Source organism: Sinocyclocheilus rhinocerous, unplaced genomic scaffold (assembly GCF_001515625.1).
Source record: "Sinocyclocheilus rhinocerous isolate Xijiao unplaced genomic scaffold, SAMN03320098_v1.1 scaffold486, whole genome shotgun sequence".
NCBI lineage: Eukaryota > Metazoa > Chordata > Actinopteri > Cypriniformes > Cyprinidae > Sinocyclocheilus > Sinocyclocheilus rhinocerous.
The window spans coordinates 186,855-195,871 of NW_015661373.1; the positions used below are offsets into that span (position 1 = coordinate 186,855).

At 36.2% G+C, this 9,017-nt stretch overlaps 1 protein-coding gene across 3 annotated transcripts in view; it reads left to right on the top strand.

Annotated features, from left to right (window-relative positions):
- Window positions 1-9,017, top strand: part of LOC107726296 (disabled homolog 2-interacting protein-like) — an 81,193-nt gene that overhangs the window by 21,709 nt on the left and 50,467 nt on the right. Inside the window, exon 1 of one of the 3 annotated variants that reach the window (XM_016535838.1) lies at window positions 4,103-4,289. The exons of the other annotated variants lie outside the window; for them this stretch is intronic. The gene's annotated coding sequence lies outside the window, so the exon portion shown is untranslated. Of the gene's footprint in view, window positions 1-4,102; window positions 4,290-9,017 lie in introns of those variants that run through there. 3 annotated transcript variants of the gene reach the window in all.

Below are 9,017 nucleotides of genomic sequence, written 5' to 3' on the forward strand. Positions count from 1 at the left end.
GTATATATATATATGTATATTTATGGCGGTAAAACCGCATACCGCGCTATTGAGCCACTCAAAATTACCGCAAGGGAAATTCCCTCACCGCGACAGCCCTAGCAGTCATCATTTATTTTACCAGGTTGACCTCAGCCCAACCACCCAGCTGATCAACCAGATTGAACTAAAGAGAGGGAGAGAATATATAGAGATATAGAGAGAGTGTGTTTTTTTTATTTGGACCTCAATCAGTACAACCCCAGTTTTTACTTTATCTGCGCTCAGTGTCGATTCCCTGGTTAATCTGGGCATTAACTGGCAGCGTTTTCCCAGTTTAGCTTTAGAATCTAAGAATTCCCAGTCAGTCACAGCCCTCGTTTTACCTTCTATCAGCAGCATTTACATCAGCCGCTGCTCTAAACCCACGGCCTGAGCTGCTCATCCATTCTTTACACAAATTAGATTATATGTGCGGATGCTGCTAATCCCAAAAGCATCTCATTTGATTGGATTAAGTGTAGTAATTGTCTGTGCTTTCAGCATGGCTTGGCTGGAGCAGACTATGGATGGCTGTGCTTGTACAGATAGGGGATGAGTACTCTCGACTTCTGTGGGGCCAAATTCTGTGCCATTTTTTGTAGAAAGCAAATATACAGATGAGGTTTAGTTTTATCAATTTCTGTATTCTTGCTTGCTTTTTTTTTAATTTTTTTTATGTTCATCCATAATGCACTGAAACATTTAGTTTGTGCTGTTTGTCCTCTTGGCACCAGATGGCACTTTAGGAGACATAGGAAACATGATACCAGCCATAAGTTGAACCATTTACCAACAAACCAGGCTGTTCTGTTCCGGTGGATGGAGAAGAGGGTTGTTTTTAGTGTGTAAACTGGATTTCAAATCAAATGAATGTCAAAAATAGACGTATTTAGGGGATTTCTTTTCTACTAAATGTTGATTGTTTTAGAAGGACCATTAATCTGCTTCGTCTAATTATAGTTTTATAGTTTTGAGTCTTTCATTTTATATGACCATTTTCTACCCACTGTCTGACCTTAGAGAGCATTTATGTATTTATTTAATTGCTACTGTACCATTTTTGTTTTTTATATGTAAATGACTTGTTATGATTGGCTATTGACCGGCAGAACGCTGAATATTGAGGACGCAACAATATGTAAGTGTAGGCAGTGATATGCTCATAGTTGTGATGTCATAACCACAATGATTTTTCAAAAGTGTGTATTTGCAGTTTAGTTTTTTAGAAATGATTTGTGGCAGGTGGATTAAGGAATGAATTTATAGTTATTGCATATCTTTATCTGCTGCATATAGTATGAAAAATTATTCTTCTTGTTTTTTGTTGTGATAACAGTGATAAAAAAATGTTGAATATATATTTTGTTTAAAGAAAGTGTCATGCATGTGCGGAAGCAAATATTTAAATGATAAAGAGTGCTACAAACAGGCATGTGAACTAGATGTCTACACGGGTCCAAAAATTCGTACCCGAACCCGAAGAGACCCGTAAATGTGCTACACTGAACCGACCCGGACCCGTCTATTATTTTGAAAGTTGGACCCGGGCCCGTGCAGAACCGAGAAATGTCAAAAATGTACTACCCGGAACCGACGCGGACCGTCAATTATTTGAAAGAACACACGCACAGCGCTGACTGACTGATAACGGCCGGGTGTTCTCCGAGTACGATCGACTCGGGTATTACACACAATGTTAAACAGACCCGGGACGGACCCGAAGAGATTGGGACCCGACCCGGACCCGGCTGACCATTTAAAATATAGCCCCGAACCCGTACGGATCCCGGGTCCTCTGTGTAGACCTCTAATGTGAACAGAATTGGAGCAAAATAAATTTTCTTTTTAAACATACATATTCACAGACACAAACTCGTGTCATAGACACAAACTGACTTTAATAAAGTTCATAGGCATTTGATGTTCTCAGATAGCGCTCATAGATTCTAATGACTTTACAGTGTCAGATCTAAATTAAAAAGCATTTAAACATTTGAGTCAATTTTTCATATGCTCGTTTTATTGTTCTCTCATGTATCCTTCGTTTCTCTCCCTCCTGAGCAGGAAAGAGGTGATGTTGTCAAGGAAACTGTCATATCGGAAAAAAATCTCAACGTTGCTTTATTGCTCAGTAAATTTCATTTGGTAAAAAGGAACTCATTCCTAAGAAAAGACTGAAGTATGAAGATTGAACTAGAGACACTTTTAATCAAACTGTCAAGCTCAATATGAATGTTTTGTGGTGAGTGATTTTAATAAGGCCTCAAAGACGGCCGCTGGGTCTGCTTGGACAAAACAAAATCAGCTGTCTTAATTAAATGTGCAGGCAATAATACTGCTTTAAAATACTGAAGATGTTTTTGAAACTGAAATGTCTCGTTTTTACGCATTCATAATGCATTAGATGAATTTGAATTGTTACAGTGATTAACAGTGGCATACTCAAATGGCTAAAACAAATAATTATATAATAATTAAACTATAATAACTATTTATTTTAGGCATTTGAGTAAAAAATTATTCTTAAAGGGGTCATATGATGCTGCTAAAAAGAACATCATTTTGTTAGAGTTACACAACAGTTCATTCTTGTCCATGAATTTGATTGGCTAAGCAATGTTTCAAGAGTGCTAATATGCAGTCTAGCAGCACTGGGACTTTTCACTGTATATCACTCCGCTTGTCTGCGTTTGCACGATTCAGACATATCTCGGTCTGTGTGTGGTGGGGATTGCTCTGTATGTTACGGTGTTATGCCAGTAGGCGGCAGTAAGCGAGTAATTTGCTCACACAACCCACTGTTCAAAACGTTGATTAATTCAGAAATGAAATAAGTGACTGTTTTTAAGTCATTTACCCTAATGATTTGTTCAAAGATAGTTCTTATTGATTGGTTTTAACTTCAAACTTAGCTCTTCAAATGAGTGTGTTTTAAGTTTAAATGTGTTTTAAATTAAATTTGACAGTATTTTAAAGTATGCAATGCATTGTAATTGTCTGTACTTCTGTGTTCCATATAGCATACATTATACTGTTTGCGGTCAGTAAGAAATTAATACTTTTATTCAACAAGGATGCAATAAATGGATCAGAAGTAACAGTAAAGACATTTTAATGTTACAAAAGCTTTCAGTTTCAAATAATACTATTCTTTTGAACTTTCTATTCATTAAAGAATCCTGGGGGGAAAAATCGATAATAGTTTCCATAAAAACACAGCTGTTTTCAATATTGATAATGATGAGAAATGTTTCTTGAGCAACAAATTAGCATATTAGAATGATCTGAAGGATCATGTGACACTGAAGACTGGAATAATAACTGCTCAAAAATTCAGCTTTGACATCACAGGAATAAATTACATCTTAAAATAGATTCAAATAGAAAAAATGTTTTACATTATATTTGAACAAATAAATGCAGCCGTGGTGTGCATAAGAGACTTCTTTCAAAAACGTGTAAAAAAAATCCTACCAACATTAAACCTTTAAATGATAGTTTATATGTAGTTTTCATTCTCCCAACTCTTAGCTAAGAGTTAAAAAAACAAAACAAAAAACATCTTTATTATGAGCGAGCTCAGACCTTCTGTGAACATTTCAGACTGTTTACATGCTGATTTCTGGGTTTAAGTCTGGAAGATGACTGTTGACAAAGCCAGGGCTGCTTCTAAAATTGCCCGTTTTATTTAGTATTGGAGAAAATTTTGTTTTGGTTGATTATATGCTGTGTACACTGTCACAGCCATCTGTGAGTATTGATTTGGGATGAAAGGGAATCATCTGACTAACAAAGACATGCATATGAGGTTCACATTTTTGTGCATTTCTGGTTTTGTCTGCGGGAGAGAGTAAAGCCATTTATATGAGCACACACACATCCAAACTCTGACAGAGAGAGATACAGAAAACAGAGGAAGTAGGACAGTGGAAAAAAGATGTAAGGAAAGGGAGGATGAGTAACAGAGAGAGCGCAAGAGGGCAGTAGAGAGAGAAAGAGTGTGTGGGGCTGAAAGAAAGGGCTGATCGAGTGAACGGGAGAGAGAGAGAGAGAGAGATTTTTCTTCGCTCCGCCTTCCCCAGAAAACCTGCAGCGGTTGGGCTGCTCAGGTCTGAGTGAGCAAGAGAGAGGGAAGCACTCAGTGCTGGAAAAGGGAAAAAGGGAGCTGTGAGAGCTGCCCAACAGACCTGTTCCCCTCCAGAGTTATCTTCTGTCCTCCCTCGTTCTCTCCAGTGTCCGACTGCTGCGCTGAATTCACATGATGACTGGTGAGTTATTAGTCTGATTCCTGATCCTTCTTTGGCTCGCAATGTTTTCATGTTGTTCTCACAAATATAATGTGATTATGCAAACTAGAAGTCTCACACACACTACTATATTCACATGCTGTGACCTGGGACTGTTTTGTAATGTTTTTTTTTTTTTTTGTAATTGTTCCTGACAGTGTGTTATGGGGGATGCTGGTCACATTAGATGTTCTGGGTCACTGGACTCATGTGGTTAAATTCTGATGCCATTTTAGTGTGGAGTCACTGTGGCCAGCAACAGCACATCTGCATTAAGATTTTTCAATAGCTGCATCTGATTAAATTAAACTTCAATTTAAAGTTTATTCTGTATGATGGAGGGTGTGTCGTTCTTGTGGTAATTAAAATGATTTGTTAAGGATGACGCCTGTTCATCGCAGACTGCCTGTCACTTGAGGTTGTTTCGTTTTTGTTTTATGATGATTTGAGGTTATGAACTTCTCTCAACCTGTCAGCTTGTGTGTGTCTGTAATTATATTTCAGTTGAACAGCTGCTCTCATTCATAACACTAAGGGCCCACCGTGTCTCAAGAGCTTGTCCACTATCTCATAGTCCTCTCTGGATTTATAGATTTAAAGATTGATTGATTAATAATTAATTACTTCTGCATACCATGCAAGTGAGTCATACCGCAATTGAATATTAGAAAGTGAAGTGGTGGTGTTGTTTCCTCAAGGAGCTTTTTCTGCCTCATTTGAAATGACTGTCATTGGTGGAACCTAATACCTGCTTAATATTAGGCATTTTAAAGTTGTGTTTTCTAGATATACTAGCTATATGTTTAGTATGTCCGTTTTGTAAGTGAATCACAATTTGCTCAAGCCAGTTCTTTATCAATTTATCTCAATCAAAATAATTTTTGAACAGTATTGCAAATTATTGGAATGGTCATGGAAAATCCATGGACATTCATTGGTCAAACCTGGAGTTGATTAATATTAATAGTCATATTAATATAAATATATGAATATTTTTACTTCAATTAAACTTGTTTTTATTATTCTATTCTATTCTGTTTCCCACATTTTGTGAAGGTAAACATTGTACTGTTTACATTGTACAGTTGATTCAGTCATATAATATTTTTGATTTCAATTAAGCTAGGTTATTTATGTATTAAGTTTTCCATAATATTTAATGTATATTATATTAAAAAACTTTTATATTATATTATATTATGTTATAAATGTTTTAAGGGACACAAATAAATAAATATTTAATAAAAATATATTTAAAAGGAAGTAAGCACTGTAACCAACAGGGCACAGTATTCTGGGAAGTTTGTGTGCATTGGGAATCATATTTTTTCGTCAAACCTGGAGTTGATTAATATTAATAGTCATATTAATATAAATATATGAATATTTTTACTTCAATTAAACTTGTTTTTATTATTCTATTCTATTCTGTTTCCCACATTTTGTGAAGGTAAACATTGTACTGTTTACATTGTACAGTTGATTCAGTCATATAATATTTTTGATTTCAATTAAGCTAGGTTATTTATGTATTAAGTTTTCCATAATATTTAATGTATATTATATTAAAAAACTTTTATATTATATTATATTATATTATAAATGTTTTAAGGGTGCTCTGATCAGGATTTTTGGGCCGATCACCGATCGTCGGTCACAGGAAGCAGTATCTGCCAATACGATCACCGATACCGATCTTTTTGAAGCCTTCTTTTTATCATGTAGAATTATTTATAGTGATGCTCCAATCAGGATTTTTACAGACATTTTTTAGACATTTTTAAAAAATATATAATTATCTCTAGTGGTCGACCGATATTGGTTTTTTGACAGCCGATGCCGATATCTTGGAAAGCAGGGTGGCCGATGGCCGATATAAAGCCGATATAATTTTATTTATTTTAATTAATACTTAAGAAATTTGAAATCATTTAAAAATGGATTAAAAAATAAATGTGTTAAATAAAACATACTTATACTTTAGATGACAAAGTATTTTTCACAAATAAATAAATATATAATAAAAATATAAGTTTGCAAGGTTTGTGAAATTAAATGTTCTTAATAATTAGGGGTTGAACGACTTCTGATTTTTTGAAGTCGACTTTTATGTGATGAAAGTCGAGTCGAAGTCGACTAGTCGATTAGTCGGTGCAACCCCTATTAGTAATTCAAAGATTTGTTTAAATGATATAAATGCGTATTTGCTGAATGCTGACGGCAAACAAGAAAGTATTATAATGTTTGCCTTTCTATTACTAATAATATAAAAGCAATCGTTATAATACTTTTTGTATACATTTTAATTCCTTTGTTTAACCGTTCTATCTGATTATTAGACAGACGTATTAGATAATCCGTATTAGACAGAACTGTTAATGCCACAGCAAACAAGAGGGAGAAGTGAGCACTGTGTGCTCAGGCCCTGCCGTTCTTAGCGCCTTCAAAATAAAAGTCTGTCGCACCGTCAACGCCTCTGTTGCCTCAAACGCATCGGCCAAACAGGAAAACTTATCTGCCGATATTTAAAAAATGCCAAATATCGGCCTTGGCAATATATTGGTCGACCACTAATTATCTCACCTAAATGTTTGATACAGTGCATGCAGTGCTTTTTTGTTTTTACAATGGGGCAATTGCTGCACAATAGCTTACACACAGCACAAGCCTAATTCTGTGAGCTGTATGTGAAGCGGCCTTATGTGTGTGCGCTTTGAGTGTGCATGAGCGCACCGTCTGTAGTACAGCGTGCGAGTGCTGAATGGTTTAAACACTGGCAAGACTTTAAAAGAAATACAAACTATAAACTTTAGTGATGATGCCACACTGCATGTCATGCCTAACCTCTCACGACAGGCGTGTCATCAGCTTGAGATCGGCCTTTATAGAGACCGCCGATCAACCTTCCCAAAGCCATTATCAGCCGCACCCCTAAAATGTTTATGTATTTACCACATTGGACGAATACAAAACTTTGTGTTGTGTTCAGTTCTACTTCAATTGCATGATAAACACATGGTTAAAACCAATCAAAAAGAAATGCATAAGAAATCAGATTATTTATGGCAACATGTACACAGTTGGAGAAAGTGAAAGCTCTTGTATTATAGCAGAGATTGTGTAAGGAAAGCCAAATTTATTTATTTTACAAACACCTCTAAACTGAGTAGAGAGAATGAGAGATGGTGTGAAAAAAGAGGGAGGAAAGAGAGGAGAGTGTCTCCTGAGTACCAGCTGTTGTTCAACGTCTCTTCAGCTGTGCTGGAACAGAAAATTAAAGACGGATAACGGATTTGATTGGAGGATAAAAAAAGACAAGAAAAAACAGTGTAGTGTGCAAAAATGTTTTCGAAACTTGCAATAGACTCTGCAAATCAAGCCCATCTCTCTTTTCCCCTGCCTGGTTTTCTCTCAGTCACTCTCTAATTGCACTGTCATGACCAATCCCTCTCAGCTATTGATTTGTTGTGCGCTCTATACTGCTCTGGTAGGCATCTTCTCTTCAGGAGAGGGTCACCTCTGAATGCTCAACCTGACCAGAGTGTCTGGATAAAGATGTCTCAGGGGTGAATGCTTCCGAGACAGTTGTATCAGAACAGGAGCATAAACTTCCAAAGGACAGAAAGGCTCTGTGTTAGTTGCTGGCATAGAAAGCCTGTTTATTTTCTCTCATCTGTGTTGCATGTAGGACACACTCAGAATGGAATGCTACCATATTTGTAAGTGTTATGGATCAAGATAAAAAATGGAGGAATCTTAACGAGACTTTTTAGAGCTGTTATTCCTGTCGTACGAGACAGGAACGTATGTGGCCAGGACAGACAATAAAAGTTCAGGGAGCAAAGATGAAAAATGCAGTTTAAAGTCATTCAGGATGCAGACAGTTTTTATTATTTTTACAGTTTCCTAAATTTTTTCTCTCTCTGTAAGAAACCACTGATTTTTTTCCTGGAATGTCTGCTAGTTAAAGCAATAAATAATCATCTTATCAATTGTCCAGTTGGAGTCTGAGGTGAGTCAGATCCCTACACATGACAGCAGCGGCAGCTTACATCAGATCTTACCACAAAACCGCATTTATGTGCAGCTTCTCCATAGGTACAATACAAGAAACACATTTGCCGCTGTATACTTGTGTTGTGTTGGCAGTAACTGGCAGATTGTCATAGTCCCTTCACATTGTGTCTTGTCCCTTTAAGTGGCGACATGAATAAAATGTGTGTGCTGTGAGTTGAGAGCTTTTCTCTACAGCTGTGCTGCTTCTCCAATGGTTTTGCTGAAACCTAGTTTTTTCAATAGACATCAAGTGGTGACCCAACACTGTACCTTCTCTACTTAAAAGATAAAAATGGCATTTATTAATATTACTGTGCGAACCACACAGGAACAGCAATATTCACAACATTAGACAACAGACTAAATAGTAGGGGTGCAACGGTTCAACTTACTCACTGTTCTGTTTGTATCACGGTTTTAGGGTCACAGTTTCAGTGCGGTTCGGTATGTGCTATGTTTAGGGAAAAAAACTATATTGTCAAATAAAAATAAAGAAAATAAGAACAAATAATCTAACTACAAGGAACAGCACAAATAAATAAACAGTGAAAAAAGATACAAATAAAATAATCAGTGCTTTTCAGTTTTTTTAGGTAGGTCTAACATAGTTTTTAGGTACAGAAATTGAATAAAGTAATCAAATGTAAAATAACA